The sequence below is a fragment of the Lissotriton vulgaris genome, chromosome 2_1 (genome assembly GCF_964263255.1).
Source record: "Lissotriton vulgaris chromosome 2_1, aLisVul1.2, whole genome shotgun sequence".
NCBI lineage: Eukaryota > Metazoa > Chordata > Amphibia > Caudata > Salamandridae > Lissotriton > Lissotriton vulgaris.
Window position 1 is genome coordinate 971,993,311 of NC_141687.1, and position 21,824 is coordinate 972,015,134.

Genomic DNA, 21,824 nt, shown 5'->3' on the forward strand with positions numbered 1-21,824 from the left:
AGCATCTTAGGGATGATGTGTAATAAAGATTTTAAACATTTGTAAAATATAACTGAAATATGCTTAATTCCTCTTTCCTACCACTAAATCAGATTTTTTTTTAATTTGTGCACTGTTTCCCCCCAATATATTAATGTTTATGAAAATACATTTAAAAAGTCTATGAACCCGAAGTGTGAAACTTCACAGAGCTTTATTAACTTTTATAAAATAAGTGGCCAATTACACTAATGGGCAAAGCACACATATTTCAGAAAGGCTCACATTGAGACCATTTTATTTAAAACTGACCTAATGTTAACTGCTCCTGTTGCACTCACCAAAAAATACAGTAAATAGTGCTCATTGTGTTACATGGATATGAATGAAAAGGTGAGTTATCCCCTCCCCTCTTCAATCTTTGACCTGCACGTTACACCCATACATATGGAAAGCTACCTTAAAGCGTTTTTCCAAGTATTCTCTGAAAAGTTCCCTTAGGATAACAAGGTGGTAATGCACTTGGGGGGGCACTTGCTTTCTTCTTAGCATCCTTAACAGAAATGAGATGGGTAAAATAGTCGCTGACTTTTCCCTTCCCTTTGATACATGTTTTTGATGGTTGACAGGGTTCACGATGGGAAATATTCCCCTGATGCCTTCTGCACTTCACTCAACCAGTGCACATACCCAAGATTTTTAGGTGGAGGGCGAGTGCTTAATCTGAGCCGGTGATTTCCGGTGCTGTCTGTCGAATTTTGAAAGGAGCGCAATATAAGACGTTATATATCTCAATATACAATAAGAATGGCTCATTCCTGCCGTCCAAGAAATTTTTACAGCACTTTAGGCTTTAGGGTGGCCAGACCAGTGCGGGTGGGGCGTTGTGTTTAGCAATGATTTAGGATATAAAAGCACGTGCTTCAAAGTTCCTTGTGGGTCAAGCTTTCAGGCAGCAATAAAAATGTCAAGATAACTAGTGATTAATGTTCCTGCTGGAGAGAAAGATCGAAGTTTTGTCTAATGGCAGTTTTGACTCGATATAGGAGTAGTGCAGAGAGCTAATATACCTGCAACAAAGAACATCTCTGCATTGTATGTGAATAGCTAGGCAGAAATGCCAAATCTTGACATAGCGATTGCAGTGGGGAACTATATGAAAGAAATCAAAAGTTTCCTTAGAGAAAATTAGTGGAAATGTGTAGTAATCTTGGGGCATATTATCAAGGGGGTTTATCTCCGCTTTTTTGGCATTAAAAGCCAAGAAAGCGGAGATAAAATTATCTCCATATTACCTAGCTGTCGCTAACACCAGTTAGCGACAGCTAGTAGGAGATAGCGACCATCTTGGGCCCCACTTTGCATGTCAGTGATATTTATCACTAATGACATGCAAAGTGGGCGTGCCAAGATGTTAGCGACTGAAAACAGTCGCTAACATCGCTATCTCCTATTACCAACTTTTGAAGAATATCTCAGGAAGCTAACACCTGCCCTGAGCAGTTCTTAGCCATGTTATCCAATGGGAGGTGGATAACATGGCTAAGAGCATTAGCTCGGTAATGCATGAATATCGCTGACTTTTCAGCGATATTCATGCATTGCGGCGATTTTTATCGCATTTGCGATAAACCTTGGTAATACCAAGGTTTATTTGTGGTAAAAATCGCCACAGCGCAGCGGTAAATTTTTTTCTCTAACCAAGCAATAGCGATAATTATCGCTATTGCTTGGTAATATGCCCCCTGATTTTTTCACATCTAATTATGAGCAAAAGAAGAGAGTATTATATGTAGGTGGAGGTAATGTGGCTACTGGAGACTTGATAGAGGGACAACGGGAAATTGTGGGGACTTATGAGATGATATTATGCAAGTTGTAGATGGTGGTAAACTTACTGTGGTGTACGAGACTCGCTTGGAAGCTATGGGGAGAGGATCTCACTAATAGATGCAGGAACAATGGCATATGGTACTCGAGCTCAGGTCCTGAGAAGAAGGCTAAACCAAAAGGAGGTGGAAGTGAAAGAGCAGACTGACTTTTGGGGCAAAGCAATGTGTATATTGCTGCCTAGGCTTGCAGGGTGAAAGTGTTGGAAAACACACCAGGGGCAGTCAATGTTCATCTTCTGGGGTTCCATGCCATACCACTAACCATGATATTGATAGAGGTGATTAAATCATTTTTTGAAGGGAAACACCAGATGGCTGGGGCATGGCACGATTAGTAAGGAGGAGTATAGGATCCTAATGAGCTAGCCAGCACTTCAAACACTGAAGATGGCAGCACCATTATTGCAACCCTCAGCACCCAGCCCTTTGTGACACAATATTTTGCGAAGCAGTTGCTTTGAAGCATAACTTGCAGGCACGGAATTAGAGAATGCTTATTTTCCCGGATCTGTATGCTGGTTCTGGTAAATCGAAGAGGCACATTATCAAGCAGTGTAAATATGAGCCCAAGGAAAACCCTGAGCTACTGATGGCACAGCTGTGAGGACAATAGCCTTTTATGAATGTAAACACATGTATGTTTTTCTTTGTATTTGTATTCTGTTTTTATTTTGTGTTATTTGAACTAATTCACTCTGTTTACATAGTGGATTTCATTGATCATGCTTTTTGACTTGAAAAAACACGGTTCAAAAAATCACATTAGCATTTTTACATTACATCTTTCAGGGAAACCTTCTGGATAAAAGCTTTAGGTACCGAAATTCCAGCAGGTCTCAATGAACATTACGAATTGTTGTGTTTTCTAGATTAATACCATTGTATTGCATAGATTGTACAGGAGTACGCCGGGATTCTTTACACTCATCTCTAATTTTATTTTCATTTTCCTTCCTTTTCTCAAGCTTATTTTCCGTTCAATTTCTTTTTTTCCAGTCTTAAACGCTTTATTACTCAGCACTTTTTACATATACACTCTGTGATTATTCTCCTGCATGTTTGGGTAATTAGATGTAGCCAGGTTTCTTTTTTATCTCATGTTTTTATCTCATGTCTTCCATCATATCTCGAATACATATTCTCTATTTTACTTCCAGTTGTCCATCATATATGTTTAGGGTATTTTACAGCCGGTTTTCCAAACAGTGAGTTTTCAGCCCCTTTCCGTGTCTGTTGTTGTCGGGCCAGGAGGGCCTACATACATTTTCAGTTCCGAGTCAGTTGTTTAGTTTTAGTCACTCTCTCGCACAAATAACCTCGCGATTTCCGCACCATGTGACCTAATGGGCGTACACGGAACTAGTTCACTTCGCGTCCAAGTCGGCGTGCGTTCATCCAGGTATGCCGTAGGAACGATTTCTCGCCACATTTAGAACTGAGGCATATTGAATTGCCCATTTTTTCAACATTCCTTCATTTTTGTTTTAGCATTCCGTTTGGAACGGCGTAGGTCGAACCTTAGCGTGAGCACCGGAGAGTGAGGGTAAGCGGTGTACTTGTTTTGTCAGTTTCCAGACAGACACTTGTTACTAGGGACTCTGATCCCACATTTCACTTCTCATTTATAGATCCACCTTCTAATGCAGATACTGCCTGTGCACATGCAAGCACACCGTGACGAGCAGCTCTTAACATTTTGCTGAGTAAGCATAGATCGGTACTATTTCAGATTCTTTTGGGGCATTTCATATGAGCACGGGAGTTTAAGGTACCTTAGTTTCACGCTTTTCATTTTGATTGAGTTCCAGTGTGCCCGCACGTTTTCGGGTTAACATCATAGACACCAGTCTCTTGCTGTTATGTTTGGGGGTAGGCTCATGCACACAGATTCTTTGGTTTACCTAAGTATAGCGTTTCTTTTTCTGTTCTTTCCAGTCCTTTCTGTTCTTTTCCATCTTTTGTTACGGCGATTTTTCACTCTTACAAGCACTGTTCATTTTCCTGGCGGTACTCTTTAGCTCTTGAAATCAATGCGCACTTACTTGTATACAAACATGTTATTTTTCTGCAGACATTCAACATAGATATTGTGTTGCTGTTATTGTAGGTCCTGAGAAATCCACAACTTCGGAAGTCAACATCTGCACTTTATGATTTTTGCTTTACCTATATAACCCCTGAAGAAGGGTGGGAGTCAACCAAAAATGCATTGGGATTATTGATATTAAGATATGACTCTTGGTTGTTAGTTTCAATGAAAGATGTAATGTAAAAATGCTAATGTGGTTTTTTGAACCGTGTTTTTTCAAGTCAAAAAGCATGATCCATGAATTCCACTATGTAAACAGAGTGAATTAGTTATCGTTTCAGTTGTTATGATGAATACTTCAAATAACACAAAATAAAAACAGAATACAAATACAAAGAAAAACATGCATGTGTTTACATTCGTAAAAGGCTATTGTCCTCACAGCTGTGCCATCAGTAGCTCAGGGTTTTCCTTGGGCTCATATTTACATTGTTGTTACGCCTTAGGGAGCAGGGCACGCCCCCTTATCACTGGTTTGCACGCTAAACTTGAATATTTCCGATTACTTTGATAAAATTGAAAAAGAATAGGTGTGCAGGTTCACCTCTCACAACAGACATTATCAACCAGGGCATTAAAAATTATCGCTGTTTTAGCGGCAGAAAACTGCTGCTAAAGCGGCGATAATGGGCTTGATAATATGGCCTTGTGAATTCCAATAGAAGCCCATGTTCTGGCGTGAATTCTCCAGGGTACATTATCAAGCCTATTATCGCCTCTTTAACTGCAGTTTTCTGCCACTAAAACAGCGATAATTTTAACGCCCTGCTTGATAATATGCCCCGAAATGTATTAGCGTGAGTAGGAGAGCGCCAAATTATGTGCCATTTGGTCCAAATTACATGAAATTAAGTGTAATTATTCAACATGCAAATCCGTAATTTTGCAATCTATTGTAGCGTGAAATTCGTTCTCACATCGTTTTTTGGCCCAAGGAACATATTTCATGCAAAAAAATAGGTGAAAGCCAGTCAATTTTTTGCAATACATTAACGATAAATTTTTACCGTGAATAGTGAATATGTGGTAAATTTTTACCGCAATTTGTGCATAATTGTAAGAAGTGGGGTAATCACATTATTTCAGTTGTTCTTAACAAATGTAATGCAAAGTAATTGAAATTACTTAAATTATGCTGCACGCAATGTACATTTCGGCCAGGCAATAATGTAAGAAATGTTCTCGGGAGACATGCCCTCTGTTTGGTGTTTCTTGTGTATGTGGGTAGTGAGAGATGGTCATCTATAAAGATATTGACATAGACAAATAGTTCCAGTGTCCCTGGTGAAATATGGAATATATTTTATACTTCCTTTTTAAACATGAGTTTCTTCATCATAATGACAGCCCCCTGTCACCATGTACAGTTTTACTGCTGTCCGTTGTTTATTAAAGATTATATTAATGAAAGACAAAATAAAACATGAACACTATAATTCAAATCAGTTCCTATTGTTACCTGCACCTTGTAGAAAATGGCTTCAACTCTCTCTCCTTTCTACAGATGATGGCGCCAATTAAAAAAAAGCATATGTGACTTTGTGAAGCAGACCTGCAGGATTAATACTTCATGTACTTGTATAATTGACTTTGTCATTTTGCATTGAAATGTTCAATTGCTTATTAGTAAATGTGCAAATAGGGAATCGAGCTTACCATTTGTACAAATTGTATATGAATATTGCCTAAATATTCTTATTTTACATGTTTTTTTTTACCAATTCTCAATGGCGTTTAAGAGTATTTGAAGCATAACTAGAGGATTATTATTTTACATACTCAAATGTGTATTTTAACAAAGAAAAAAGTGAGTTTCTAAAACTGGACATTCTTAACTATCTAATTAAATATTTATCTTGACCTTTTTTTACAGCCATACATACATTACTGGCTAGTATTACAATTACTGATTTCAATAAACAATTCCCTTTTTTCAAAGTAACTGTCCCTAAATGAAATGTAATGCAAAAAACATATAAAAGATAAAATGTGCAACGTGGGCCTTGAGGTTATTGACACATTCACAAACCATCTGGTCTTTTGGCCTATGTTATTACCTTGACCTATCGAAGTATTTGGTAGGCAAGTTAAGGTTTTTGTAATGGGACATATGGGTACTGAAGGCAAATATTAACAGTCAATTTTAGGCAGTTTTAGTTTTTGTTTTGTAACCATAATTTCACTCAACTATGTTTCTTTGTGAAGATTTTTTGAGGGTGTCTTTTAACATTCTTTGTGTGTTATGACCAAAAGAAATTCTAACTTACCCATAGCAAAGATTATCAGTGATTATTATGCTTTTTTGATGATATACTACATATACCTTCTATAACAACCATATGCAGCCACCATGGGTGATCAACCAAACTCCCACCCATCTTTCTGCCTCAGTTCACAATGGGCATGTTTTTTGCATAGTTGATGGCATGGCAGCACCGCAGGGCTGCGGGAGACGTGCCCGACCCCGGGGCTGGTGACTGGATGTGTGAGCAGCCGCCACCATGGAAGACAAGTACAGCAGCAACGCGATCGGCAGGCTGGGGCCCGTGGAGGTGCCCAACTCCAGGTTGACAAGATACATTGTGCTGCTGTGCTTCACAAAGTTTTTTAAGGCATTAGGAATCTTTGAATTGTATGATCTATTGAAGATTGTCCACATTGTACAATTTATCTTTATTTTAAAATTAGGATCTGCAATTTTGATGGTTTTGTTTCAAAAGCCATTTTCGCCTGGGAAAACTGTTACAAGGCAACAGTGGATCAGTATTGTGAAACATGCCTTGGCAAGCTGCATCATTTCACTCCTGTGGTTTTTTGGCCTCACTCTTTGTGGACCTTTAAGGACATTGCTACTCTTCGAGCATAGTGACCTTGTTGTCCTGACATTGCTCACTTTATTGTTCACCAATTCTGGAGGAGGACCATCAAAGACTAGAGGAGCAGCCTTTTTCATCATTGCTGTAATTTGCTTACTGCTTTTTGATAATGATGACCTCATGGCTAAAATTGCGGAACACCCATCATGACAGTGCCCTAACCCACTTCCTATACACAGCCTTCTCATTCTTAGGAGTTGCCAACCACAAGGGTGGTGTATTATTACTTGTGTTAGCATTATGCTGCAACGTTGGGTTTCACGCAGTTTCCAGGAAGCTGTCATTAGATATTGGTGGAGCCAAGCATCTTCAAGCTTTGTCGCACATTGTTTCCGTCATCATACTGTCTCCATGGGTCATCGTTCTTGCTGCAACTACTGAGAGTAAAGTAGAATCCTGGTCTGCCCAATCATGCCCTTTACAACTGTGATTTTCTCAGTTATGATCTTGAACTTCTACGTAGAGTCAATATGCTCTGTCAAGATGGAAGCTTCCAAATGTGCCCGATATGGATCATTTCTTATTTTCACCAGTGCACTCCTCCTTGGAAAGTTTTGGACTCACCCGTTAACAGATCAACTTTGTGCAATGAACAAGCCAGCACACCAGGAGGCAACTGAGCATGTTTTATCTGGAGGCGTGGTAGTGAGTGCCATTTTCTTCATTTTTTCTTCCAATATTTTGTCCTCTGCCTTCAGGAAAGGTCAAAAAGGTACTTTAGTAGGCTATTCTCCAGAAGGCACTCCTTTGTATAACTTCATGGGAGACGCTTTGCAGCATACATCTTCATCAGTTCCAAGGTTCATTAAGGAATCACTGAAGCAGATCCTCGAGGAGTCGGACTCCAGACAGATTTTTTACTTCTTATGCTTGAATCTGTCGTTCACCTTTGTTGAGCTTTTCTATGGCGTCTGGACCAGTAGTCTAGGCCTCATCTCTGATGGATTTCACATGCTCTTTGACTGCTCAGCTTTGGTTATGGGCCTCTTTGCTGCTTTAATGTCCCGGTGGAAGGCAACACGTACATTCTCCTACGGATATGGTCGTGTGGAAATTCTCTCTGGATTTATCAACGGTCTTTTTCTAGTGGTGATAGCTTTCTTCGTATTCATGGAGGCTGTGGCCAGAACACTTGACCCTCCGGAAATAGATACTGCTATGTTAACACCAGTGTCTGTTGGAGGGCTGCTAGTAAACCTTGTTGGTATCTGTGCCTTTAGCCATGCCCACTCTCATGGACCTTCTCGTGGAAATTGTAATTCTCATGATCATGGCCATTCACATCATGGGCACAGTCATGGTCATTCCCATAGTGACCATGGGCACAGTCATCATGGACATTCACACGGATCGACAGGAGGAGGCATGAATGCAAACATGAGAGGGGTGTTTCTGCATGTGTTGGCAGACACACTTGGCAGTGTTGGTGTGATAATATCTACAATCCTCATTCAGCAATTTGGGTGGTTGATTGCAGATCCCTTGTGCTCACTGTTTATTGCAGTGTTAATATTTCTCAGTGTTATCCCACTCCTCAAAGACTCTTGTCAAGTTCTTCTCCTCCGAATGCCATTGGAGAATGAGAGAGATCTACGTGTGGCGCTAGAGAAGATTCAGAAAATTGATGGTCTCATCTCCTACAGGGATCCCCATTTCTGGCGTCACTCAGCTAGTGTTGTTGCAGGAACCATACATGTGCAGGTGATGTCCGATGTCGTGGAGCAAAGAGTTGTCCAACAGGTGACATCATTTCTCAAAGATGCTGGCGTTAACAATCTGACTGTTCAAGTGGAAAAGGAAGAATATTTCCAGCACATGTCTGGCCTCAGCACAGGATTTAAGGATGTTCTAGTTATGACCAAACAAATGGACTCTGTGACATATTACAAAGACAGGACTTATATCATGTGATATATACTCTCTAGACCTACCACTTTAATTCAGAAAGAAAAAGCACTCTCACCGTTCTGTTTACTCAAGAATGGAAAACGGTGCCTGCCCGGAATTCGAAAGGATTGATGTGGACTGTTTTCTCGACAGAAATAATCCATCATTAAGATCGGATCAATATGTTTTGTAAATAATCTAATAGGGACTTGACCATTACTTGTATATCAGAAAATAATGTATGTTTGCCTTCCAATTTGAGATACTGTACTTTTGTTTATCGAAACATTCTGATGTGTTCTTTTTTTCTTTTGAATGGGATAACACTTGCGTGTTTTGTTCCAGTGTCAAGAATAATACCTGGCAAGAGAGAGGAAATAAGTCGGATTTGCAGTTAATTATTCAGATACCTCTGACATAGAATAAAACTGAAACAACAGTAGCAAAAACACGAATAGGAGCTTGCTCTTTGTTTTGAAAAGAGTAGAGCCATGCACTTTTGTAAAACGTTCACATGCGTAGAATATCTCCACATTCCCTGTGCAGTAGTCTTCAACAGGCCATTCAAGCATCATACTCTTCAAAAACTTGACTAATTGTATAAAGTTAATTGATGTTTTAGCAAAGAGCTAGGTACTCTGGCTGTCATGTATTTTAATAATTGGATTTGTTGAACTAAATGTTTCACAATCTAGACAAAATTTTGTGCATTCCACTGTTTCAAAGGACAGGGCAAACATTATTGTACCCCTAAATTGACAATAACCTTTTTTGTTTACATCCATTTGAAGCAAACACTTTGCTATATGGGTAAGTTTTCTGATCGATTTCATCAGAAAATGACTGCACAGTTAGACATAAAATCTATATTTATGAATTTTCTGTATATAAAACTGATTTCTAAACCTACATTTCGTAATAAAGAAAGTTTCGCATAGTTGAACTGTGAATTACTTTTGTTGTCTTAAAGTTTAGTGATTACCCTTCTGGGCCCACTTGGTTCTCCCTAAGATTTGCTTAAAACATGTTTTAGACTGCTTCTGGTTTGCACAGCCACACATAATACATTTGTTTTCATGATATTATTTTAGCAATACACTATAAATATTGCTTGTTATTCAGTGACTGTTCTTGGGATTCAGTCTACACATTTTGCACAAGGTCATTTTGAACATATAGCTGTACCCGGCCATGCGTTGCTGTGGTTCAGTCTGGTTAAATGGAAGAGAAAGAAAAGACTAAGCGCACGTTTCTAATATGTTTAATTTCACAATGCTTGTGGGGATACAATATGTTTTTGTGACTGTTGTCTCTATGCATCCCTTGTAGTTGTTGCACATCAAGCAAATCGATAGGGTCTTTTTGGCCTTTTGATTAAAAACATGTGCGCACTGTTCACACGCCAATCCAACGTTGTGTGTATATAAACACGTGCTAATGTTGAAAAGTTAACCAACTCCTCTCCCCTCCCTCCACCCACTTCCCGGTCTGCCACCCTGACACCAACTGACCATCCTAATATATGTAGACTATTGTCTCTATGCGTCCTTTCTTAGTACAAAGCGAACCAACTGATCCTTCCTCCCTCCACCCACGTTCCGGTCTGCCATCCTGAGACCAACTGTCCATCCTAATATATGTAGACTATTGTCTCTATGCGTCCCTTGTAGTTGTTGCGCAGCAACCAAATTGATAGGGTCTGTTCGCCCTTTCCATTAAAAACACAAGTGAATTGGACACACGTGTATTCAAATCCAAAGTTGTGTATATATAAACACACCCTTAATCGAATCCAACGTTGTGTAAAAATTTCAAAGCAATCTGTGAAGAACTTTCAGAGATTTAAGATTTTGAACAAACAAACATTGACATTTTTATGTGTCTGTTCGGGCTTTCGATTAAAAACATGTGCGTATTCGGCATGCGCGTATTGGAATCCAACGTTGTGTATATAAAAACACGCGCGTATTCGAATCCAACGTTGTTTGAAAATTTCAAAGCAATCGATGAAGTACTTTCGGAGATTTGAGATTTTGAACAAACGAACATTTACATTTTTAATTATATAGATGGTGTGCTGTTTTCTCTGCTCGGTCAGCAACAGCTCCTAACATCTTAGACACAACATGTGAGCACAACTGCAGCTTTCCATCACAGTAGTTCTTGTCATATAATGAAGAGCAGAGTATCCCTCTGCCTAAAGAGGAAACAAGGGGTTGGGGGTTGCATGTGTACCACGGCTATACACCAGCTCAGTGAGTGGTGGGAAAATGGAAAACTGATCCTTTTTCATTTACAACCCTCACCCACTCTAGTAGAAGTATGCCACTACTAGAGTGGGCAAGGGTTATATAAAGAAAAGCATCACTATTCCTTTTCCCCACCTTTCACTGAGGTGTTGTATAGTCCTGGTATGCATGCACCCATCCCCGTTTCCTCCTTTCTTTCCTCTTTAGACAGGTGTATACTCTGTTGTTAATTGTGCAATCCCAGAGAGAATGTATCCTTTCATCCCTTGGTGTAAAAAAGGATCTCCCTATCATTCCCATCTGGATAGTCCTCCAACCTCACTTACCATAGTTTAAAATTCGTATCATACAAACTGTGTTTTGTCCCCTTTGGATAGAGAGGAGAATTCTGGTGGAGAGACCGGTCCTGGAACAAACACCCACAGAGCCTCACATGCAGCCTTGCCTAAACTGAGTTTACACTCATGATGCTGACCACCTAACTACATACATCAGTTATGGGGTCTGTTGCAAATCACAGAGATCATTTACATATTCCTGTGTAATCACAGTAAGGGTAGGCCTAGACAGATGGATCATTTGCCATTGTGGGGATGTTTATTTTATACAGACTGATAGTAATGCTGATTACTTTGCTTAGTTTTATCTGCACAGTGATCAAAGCACATTTGCTCCATAATAGACTAAGATAGTTTCAATAAATGTATTGTAAACTGTATTTGTGTCGTTCTTTTGCTTACTAAAGGCATGCAGTGAGAAACAAAAGGTGATGATCGGTTTCCACAGGTCCCTTGGGGTCTAGAGGGTCATGTTCCGGGTTGTCATAATCACCTGGAACAAGCCCAAGAATTGGCAACCAAATTGAGGGAACAAGACTACCCTGAAAGAATTATTTATCATGCACAGAAACAAGCATTTAAAACCCCTCGTGCAGCACTCCTAGAGAGAACATTGAAGGATAGTGAAGAGTGCATCCCAGTGGTGACCATATTTGGGCCTATGTCCACTGAAGTACGTCAAATCATCAGACGACATTGGCACCTCTTGAGAACCAGAAGCATGAAGATGCCGCAACCAAGATTTGCGTTTAAAAGATCTAACAACTTTCGTGACCGGCTGGTCCACACACGCCCCAGACAAACTGCAAAAGAGACTAATCTCCCACATGGACACTATCCCTGCGGTGGATGCTCAGTCTGCAAACGTACAACCACTACGAAATAGGTGACTTTGATGAAGAACAAAGTCTGGCACTTGAACAAATACAGTAACTGTAACTTGATGAATGTAATATACAGACTAACCTGCCATTGCGATCTACACTACATCGGGCTCACATCACGTAAGGTCAAAGTCCGTATACAGGAGCACCTAAGCACCATACGAGCAGGAAAACTGACAACAAAACTAGTTCAGCACTACAAGACATTGAGACATGCCCCGAGAAACATCCGATGGGTTGTACTAGAGAAAGTACAAGGAGATCAGTTCAACATAGAGAGGAGACTCAGTACTAGGGAAGCAAAATGGATATACCAAGAAGGCGTAGATCGGACTGGTTTGAATGACCTCATCGATTGGGGCAGGGTGAATGTCTAATTATCCGAAATCATCGTGGTGACTTGAATTTCTGGGGCCCTTGATAGAGTGAGAGATACCAGGACCCTTCACATAATAGTGTAGCTATATGTGCCAAACATCAATGTCAGCCCATGGAAACACCAAGAGGGGTTACACACGAGCACAGATGAAAAATACGAGTGCAGATGATAAGTAAGTCCATCTAGGTAGGATACCCTAACAGATATGTCATAGTAACGAATAGTGCAAAAAGTCTGTGAAAAAGAAATGCCCACGCATGCTTGTTGCTGTTTTATAATTAGAACAGCGTATAAAGACTGAGCTGCATAAATAACCTTAGGATGATTAAATGTGCAGCACAAATACGACACCCTTTTTATTCAAGTCCCGCACATGTTCGCGTTGTAGCTCCAAATACACACAAGGGCGCTAGAGGAGTAAATATTTAAAATGTATGTGTAGAAAGAAGCACAGTGATACTCACTATGTGGGAAACAAAGCACATGATATGTGTTTTGTAGTGCAATAATAAAGTTGCAGCCGTTGAAAGGAAGCCCATAGTAATTCCACTAGGGGCCACCCATGAGCGCAGATGACTAGTATATACATCCAACTAGTTCATTCCATTGGATACCCCATAGTAATGAATAGCGCGACAAGAGTGTGAAGACGAAATGTCTTCACACACTTTTTTGTAATTTCTGAGATAGCACATAGCATAGATATCCCGCTGCTAAAATAACCGCACTATAATGGTAAAAGTGCAAGGTAAGAAAAACGACACTCTACTGGCAAAACCCGGCATATAATCGCGTTATCGTTTCAAACGCAACCAATGGCACCTGGGGAGTTAACATCAAAGCACAATTTGATAAAGAAATACCCCGACGAACTTATATTCCCAGGCAACTCTAACACATCCCAATATGGCGCCCGGGTGGGAACTGACACACGTCCACCAAGGGAGACGCCTACCCCCGCGAGAGACGCCAGCACGTGACTCTCGTAACAACAGCTTTAATGAACGCTGGACCTCGGGGATGCACACGGCCAAGATAACGCCGGTCAACCGCAAGACCCCGGTAAGAGTCTTAATGAATGCGTAGACCTAAAATGGCTACATGACTGACTGAGGCAATAGGCATTGCTGCGGGTAACGGGTAGGGTAAGTTAACATATTCGCCACCATCTCATAGGTAACTTTCTCTAAAAAAGAAACGAGTGAATGATGAAAGTACACACCACATTAAGACCTCATGGGCACGTGAGACGAGAGTAAGATGGGAAGTATGAACGGTAAATGCCAGTAAGATGCTGAGATACGCAAAAGGGCTGAGCATGCAGAAAATGAGCCAGTCGCAACAACTATGAGGCTGACTATTAAAATAGCGAAGCGGCTTGAATACACATTCTGAATGAGAACTCACAGTATGAACAAAGAGCTCATATTGAATTTGCAGGAAAGACAGGGAGGACTCACCCTTTCCTATTGATGTTTTCTAGACTGACGGGAGCAATTGGCTGAAACTATTCACAATCAAGTGACAGCAGCATAAGCAGCTAGGAGGAATAGGTATGCCCTCCAAAACCTACAAAATGGTAAATCAATCGTCATGTGTCAAATGGGGAGTTTTCACACAGTATATTAGTGCTAAATATACTTTTTTTCCAAAGAGAGAATCAACCAGCCATGTAAGCCCATATGACATGAAAAGCACTGTTTCCTTTTTGTAATTCTACAGGCACATGAGTGAATTGGTGCAGGGTGGAGTGATAGACCCACGCCCTGAAGAAGTTGCCATAAGTAGTGACAGAGGCAACAAAACATGTCAGCTTTTTAAAAAAGAGCAGACACGCAACCCAGAATAAAGTTGAGAAGGCCAGCGTGATCTAGCTTGGTTTTAATTACTCACAGGACTAGGGTGTATCATTTGTGACACTCTTCTCCGCATCTGTTGGGTCAATACTTACAGGGCACCACCTCTTGGTGTGCTGGCAAGTGCTGTCCCCCTAGCACCTTTTACTGTCACCTATATTCTATTTCTTTTCGCACCACACTTTTTGGTTGGAGTGGTGGATGCTGATGATGAGAACCTGGGCCGCAGGCGAGTACCTTCCTGCAAAGCCCCCATGGTGTTACTCCCGTGAGGCTCCATCACTCCCTTTTCTCAAATTTTTTCTTCCTCCTATACCTTTTCTCTACTCACTCTTGATACCCGGAAGGGGAGGGAGAGCAAGGTTGGAGACATAGTGAATTCAGCGCATTTTCTTTTCTTTTAATAACATTACCATAACAGGTGGGCCCGGTTTAGTAAATAGCTGGCCAGATGATTATGGCTACAGCCCCAACCCAATAGAATTGTAGGTTGGTATTGACCAGGAACAGTAAACTCACCATAAGATCAGGTCTTGTGTTATTGACAATAATCACCTGGTACTCTGGGAAGGTTAGGAGTTCATGCGAGGCACTGTGAGCTGCCAAGGATTTGGTCTGACAGATACTGACATTGAACAGAGACTCAGGGGGTCATTAGTATGGCGGGTGGACTTTGTCTACCTGCCATACCCCCGGGAAACGGGACCGCTGCTGCGGGTGCAGCGGTCCCGCACTCCCAATTAGGATGCGCCCGCCACAGTGGCGGGCATATGGCGCATATGGAACATTTCGGTGGGCGGTGCTGAAAGCACTGCCCACCGCAATGCCACAAAGGCAGGTTGTGCCTTTCAATGCACAATGTGACAGGCACTGTGTGGTGCCTGCCACAATGGTCATTGAAATACAGGGGGGTACGATAGGTACCCCTACATGTGCACCCTCGAAGTCCCTGGGGACCCGCATGTTCCCTCCCTCATGGTAATATGACTGGCGGTGTCTAACAGGCACGCCACCATATTGAACCATATCTTTCCCGTCACTGCAGACCTCCCATCCATTGTAATATGGTGGGGGGTCTTTGCTGCAAAGATGGCGGGAAGATCACCCCCGCCACCCTAATGGGGCCCTCAGTCTCTACATTCTGTCATCCTGTCATCTCTTGGCTTTACCAGCAGAATCCCTGCGAAATGGCACTGCGAACGACTGTTCCGGTAACTATTTAGGATGTTGCTTGAGTAGTACCCTTCCACCTCCCCTGGAGACATCTGTGGTGCTGGGAATTCATCCTCCACAGTATTTTAGGAAGCACATTATTTTTTCTGTTGTTGTTTGACCTTGAACCTTTAAAACGATTAACCATATTAATGTTTGCCCTTTGTTCCTATTACTGTTTTATCAATGGTGGCACCACAGCCTATACCTTTGACTGACAATTACAGATTTGCTGTCCATGTGCACTTAAATGTACATGACCATGGCAATGCAAGTGGTGACATAATCATTGTGGTTAAAGCCCATGAAGCTTATCATTTAGAAGTATTTCTTTCTTGGGTCAATTTTTCACCTGTGGTTGCTAATACAGGTACATTTCATGGATACCCTGACATTGCAGCACAACAAAATGACAGAGTGCATCAGCTCTTAGAATTTCCACTTTCTCATTGGGAATATCAAAAATGGTTCTGAGGTGCCTTAATACACGGTATAAGTCATGTACGCATGGGTCCCCTTTGTAATGAGGGAATACCTGTCTCGGGTTAGCTTGTTATACACCATTCCTTAATTTACAAAATTGCAATGCTAATGAGCTAATACAATTATACAATGGTCTAGTTAGGCTATATAGATGCTTGACTCAACATGTTTCATACACCTTAGTGGCTGTCCCAGCATGGGCAGTTTTAGCAGGACAACAGCAGTTGCCTGCAGTACCTACAATAAGTCCTATAATTATTCATTCAAATACAGGCAAAATTGCTTTGGATAGCCTAAAAATGTATCAAATTGAAGCTGGGTTTACCCTTACAGGACCACGAGATTAAACACAGAATACTGATTATTTGCTTACCCCATGGGATGGTTCCCAAATAGGTGACTGTAACACTTGAGGCACAGTCGTTGCTGCAGTCTATACCAAAACATATGGTACTCTGTCTACAGTATTAAAAGAAATACAGAATGAACACAGAGTAGCTGTTGCCCTGGATTTGGGGATGAAATTAAATGGGAAACTATCCTGTGGTCTCAATGATTCTGTCAGAGGTTAAAGGTGAAATAGCATCTTTGGCTATACGCCAACAGCTCACACAGGTTCCACCCGTCAACCAGGAATGTGAGCAACCAATAATTATTTCTGAAAAATTTACTTCTATAGGTTGCAAAGATTTGAGAGCCAAACCCAATAAACCCCAACTTGGCAAAACTGGTTTCAACAAGGACACAGCCAAGAATAACTCAGAGATTGCTAAAATAGAATGAGACTAACCTACAACTAAAGAAAAGGCTAGATCTCAAGGAGTTTCCCCACACAGTTGAAAGCACCTGATAGGTATCAGCTTACTGATTCTCGACCTTCTTGTTCCTTTCAGTACTCATCTGAAAAACACTACGAGAGAGTGTGTTCTGAGCGTAGACAGGAAGAGAATGTGAAACTGAAATAGGACTCACAACACTCACATGATGTGAAGATAAAGAAGAAGAAACTTCCACAATTTGAGCCCCAATTTCAGAAAAAGAAAGTTGCGGCAATTACCATATAATATGCCACAAACAACGAGACTTCTCCTCCTGCACAGGAGATGGGCAGTGACTCTCTCATCAACAGCATGGCAGAGGTCACAATAGCACCCCGGAGGCCAGGGGTTTCTGGCAGCTGAAGCAACCGATCAATGCATTACAGTGGAAACCCCAGGCAGGCGCTTAGGCTCTCTAGACAGGTTGTATAATTTGTATACAATAAATTGAGGGTGACATACAGCGCACCATTCGGGTAATATTCTTGGAAAATGTAAAATTATCATACAACATTCTCTCAGCAGAGGTTGACTGGCCACCAGAGTCAGTATGAACAGACCCCCCCTCCCACCCTGGTGAGGATGTAGTAATACCATATTTTTCTGTACTTGTCCCTGATGAGGTTAAAGAAGCCTCTGCTACAGAATGATCTCTTGCTCTTGCACTGGCCCCAGCTTTATAACTCAATCATGTTGACTGGGATAAGGACTCTTCTAATAATGTCATATCCATAAGGTCAAAAGCAATACCCAATAAAATGGGATGCAAAAGCACTTGTTAGAGAAATACTCTCACATTTACAGACCCAGGGAGTATTTGACTCCTATGTCTCCAAAATTAATAATCTCATTTTTCCTGTCTGAAAACCAGAAAATTCATATTGTTTATTATTAGACTATAGAAATTGAAATAGTCACACATGCACATTTGCAATACAAAATACACACAGTACGGCACAAATAAATAATATATTCTGTAAAAAAATACAAAACACCCTTGGATTTTTCAAATGGCTTATTCTGCCAAAATATAGTGCTTGAAATTAGAGATTGGACTGCCTTTTCTGCACTAGGCTTTCAACTTCATTTTTGTTGACTCCCCATGGGGTAAACAAACAGTCCAGGACTGTTTGTGCCAGCATTGTGCCAATTCTACATAATATTTACTCAGCTGCATTGCCGTTTAAAGATGGTATCTACCTGAAGGACGATAGGTTAAACACACATTTAGCCAACGTGAATCACATAATATTGGGATTTACTGAATCTGGCCACGAGTTAAACTTTATGAAGTCCAATATAGCATTTCTAAGTGTAGTATTTCTAGGATACAAACTTATCCATAAGGGAAAAAGCCTTGCACCACACTTCCTAGAGAAACGTATTCTGCTGCAACCACCCAACTCTTTTAGGGATTCCTTCATTTTTGCAGAACGTACATACCAGATTACGCACAGTTCATTAAATCATGGTATGAATGAATTCATCCCAATTTTACAAGTTCACATTGGACATCAGAATATACAGACATACTCAGATCACTATAATCTGACTTGCTTGTAACACAACACTTACATACATGTGTCAAAACTACACATCTGGTAATCCATATAGTTGTGGGTGTTGTTGGCTTCACATATGTCACCTTTAGTGAAGTGGAAAAAGTGACAATTGCATATAAATCACATTTATAGTCCAATACAGGAAATACTTTTTGCATCTCCTGAAAAAATACTGACTGCTGTTACTCAGATGTAAATTTACCTTAAATAAATGAAAAGAGGCATTTGCCTAAACAGGAAAAGGTTGATTTAATGAAACGCTGAGGTCAGAAGAGTCTGGACATAATACTTCTGCACAAAATCTCTCAATGTAAAAAGCATTGCTCATCAATTTATACAGTTCATGAGGCACAATAAAATGTTCTTTACATTCCAAAAAAAGTATCGTAGTTATACATCAATCACATGTGTGTTTCTGATAAGGAGACAGATGGCTCTTGACCTCAGGAAGTGATAATGCAGACTAGTGTGTATGTTTACAGATGTCCTGTGTGAGGAGCATGTGATCACTGCATGTGGTATGCATGTCATGTCCTAATTAGTTGAGGTCTTGTGGTATCCAGCTGTGTTGTATTTCTGGGGAATGCAAGCTTTTGGCCAAAAGGGTTTTTACCTCAGATTTATTTGTGGTGCAACTATCTATCTGTGGAATCAATTAGTTTTCCCTTAGTGCGCGTTTGCCTGCAATTTATGCGGACCCCACCTGTGACTTGTTACTCGATAAGCGTGGTTTGCAGGACCTCCCTTACCATGTATCTCTGTATCGGGGTTGGTGGGAGGTCACTTTTGGTGAATCTGACAGCAATGATGTGAGTTCATTGGAACTCCTAAGAATATTATGGCAGCCACTGGTATGATTTTATCAACATTACCAACATTGTGCACAGTTGTTATCTTGCACATTAACATTGTCCTTACTGGAGTTGTCAAAGGTATGTTTTCTTTGGTCTGAATTTACATTGACATTGGTCTTATCGGCAACAATGATAATATTGTACAAGCATGGATTAAGACATACATTGGTATCATTATTGCGGATGTTGGCACTACGGTGTGGGCACAAGTTATAGTATACATTGACATTGTATTGACGAGCATGTGGGAACAGGCTGGGGCATACTTTCCCTTTGAATTTACTAATATTGCCATTGTCAGGCCTGCAGATATGATGACATTCATTGACATTGTATTCACCCATCCCAACAATACTTAAAAAATGGCCACTTGCACAAGGCAAATGCATCTTTATCATTGCCCCATTCCAGCCTTAGAGGCTGGCACAGAAAACAAACATTCCAAATGCTAAAGCTCTCCATCCCAGACAGATCAATGGGCAACTCACTTATCAGCTGCTGATGTAGACTTCGCCTTTTGTCAGACCTGTCAAGCCCCAGACTAAGCAGCATCACTTGATTTGTGCCCTGGGGATTAGAGATAGCTGGTTCCACAGAGTAAAACCCACTCTGAACTGCTGTTGGAGTTCAGCGGTTCACGAGCGGGAGATGAGTTGGCGGTCTAGTTGTTGTCTATTGCCCCAGCTGCGGAAGGTTAGGTGAAGCGCGCGTGCCAGCGTTAATGCGCACTTTACCTGAGAATTTTGAGAGAAACGGTCTGCATTTGTGGAGATCCTGTCACTTGATAATATTTGGCCTAAGAGTTGAATATTTCCTAAGTAATTAAGGCTATAGATAAACGGGCTTAAGGATGGAAGGAAAATTACAACCTCAAAAAAAGTGCACACAGTCCTTATGGGACTGCACTGTGAAGTTGGCTGAACTAAAAGCCTTGACTCTTGCACTAGAACATAAGGACCCAGAATTCACCACACTTGTAGTGCATGATTTGTATTATTGTATCCTGTGTTTTAATGACAATTTACATAATCAAAACCAGAATGGATTCAAACATTCTCAAAGGCAGCACTAAAAAGTATAAATTGCTTCATGGGAAGGTGGCAGACCTAGAGGACGGATTGCCACAGATTCCAATCATTTATACACTAAGTCATCAGCATGTGGAAGCATTTCTTGTAGAGAATTCTTTGGTAGACGAAGCAGCCAAATCGGCAGTTGCAACTGCAAAGGTTGCTGTGATTATTTGTTCTCATATGAGAGTAGATGACGATATACTGGCTACCATTAATGCTACATGCAATGGCACCCCTTTACCTAGGGACTTTTCAGCTAAATGTACATACCATTTAAGCAAACAAAAAGTTCCCTTAGTTACAATTCAAGGGTTTTGTGATAGCTGCACATGAAGGTGTTGCTTCCACATACGCAGGTGTGGCGGCCACAATTTCATTAATTCAGCAATGTTATTTATGGCTCGCCCACCACAGACATACCTGTTGATTTCCAACATGCGTTTTCAGCTACATTTATTTAGACCATTGTGGAGCTTTTACAATTATCCTACTTGCAGTTGATTCTTGCTCAAGGTTCCTCTGGTGATGCTCACACTGTTATTAAAGATGTTCAAGTCGTTATTAGAAAACATGCCTGCACTACATTCCACTTTGGCAAAGCTTACAGGGATACCATGGCTTCCCTGGGTGTACAGGACAGGTGCATTACGCTCCCTCCTATCACCCTGATGGAAATTCAGTAGTGGGGAGGATGAATCATGACTTAAAGAAATCCTTAACAACAGCTAGAGTATTAGGTTCAAGGCATAGCTGGATCCAACAACTATATTTGGTAGAAAGAGCACTTAGTAATCCCCCCAAACTATATTTCTGGGTGGCCAGACCCAATACGAAGTTCTTTTTTCGCCATCAAAATGTATGTTCCAGACTTTAAAAGTCCAGACATAATGGCAGAAACCATGTCCTTTGACATAAATGATTGTTGTTCTATTTTACAGGATTACAAATGTCCATCATGGCCAATCCAATGAGCAGTTGAAGCCATCTGGCTCTACCTGAATCAAGGAGCAGCCAGCACCTTTCAGCTTCATTCCACAGATTGGAGACCTCAATCAAGAAAAGTTTGCAGTGAAAAAGGAATTTAGCCCATCATACCATGGACCAGTGCTAGTTGAATAGGTGTTAACGCCTCATTCATCTAAACTTAAAGGAGACATGTCCCTTGTGAATATGTCAGCTGTCCCAGTGACTGATGGAATTGTTTGGGATAAGGTCCCTTATGATATCTTCAGCCCTACAGAAATACTGCAGATTCATCACATTTTCATGGAGTCTATGGGTGATGTTAATGTGCTTGGTTCGCATTCTGAATATTGGAATGTTGACACTGCTAAATCTATGCTTTCAGAGCTGGAATATTATACTGTTTTTGAATATACCCAGACTGGCAAAG

The 21,824-nt window shown here is 40.9% G+C and overlaps 1 pseudogene; it reads left to right on the forward strand.

Annotated features, from left to right (window-relative positions):
- Positions 1-6,389: 6,389 nt before the first annotated feature.
- On the forward strand, positions 6,390-8,747 carry LOC147731501 (proton-coupled zinc antiporter SLC30A5 pseudogene; annotated as a pseudogene).
- Positions 8,748-21,824: the final 13,077 nt, after the last annotated feature.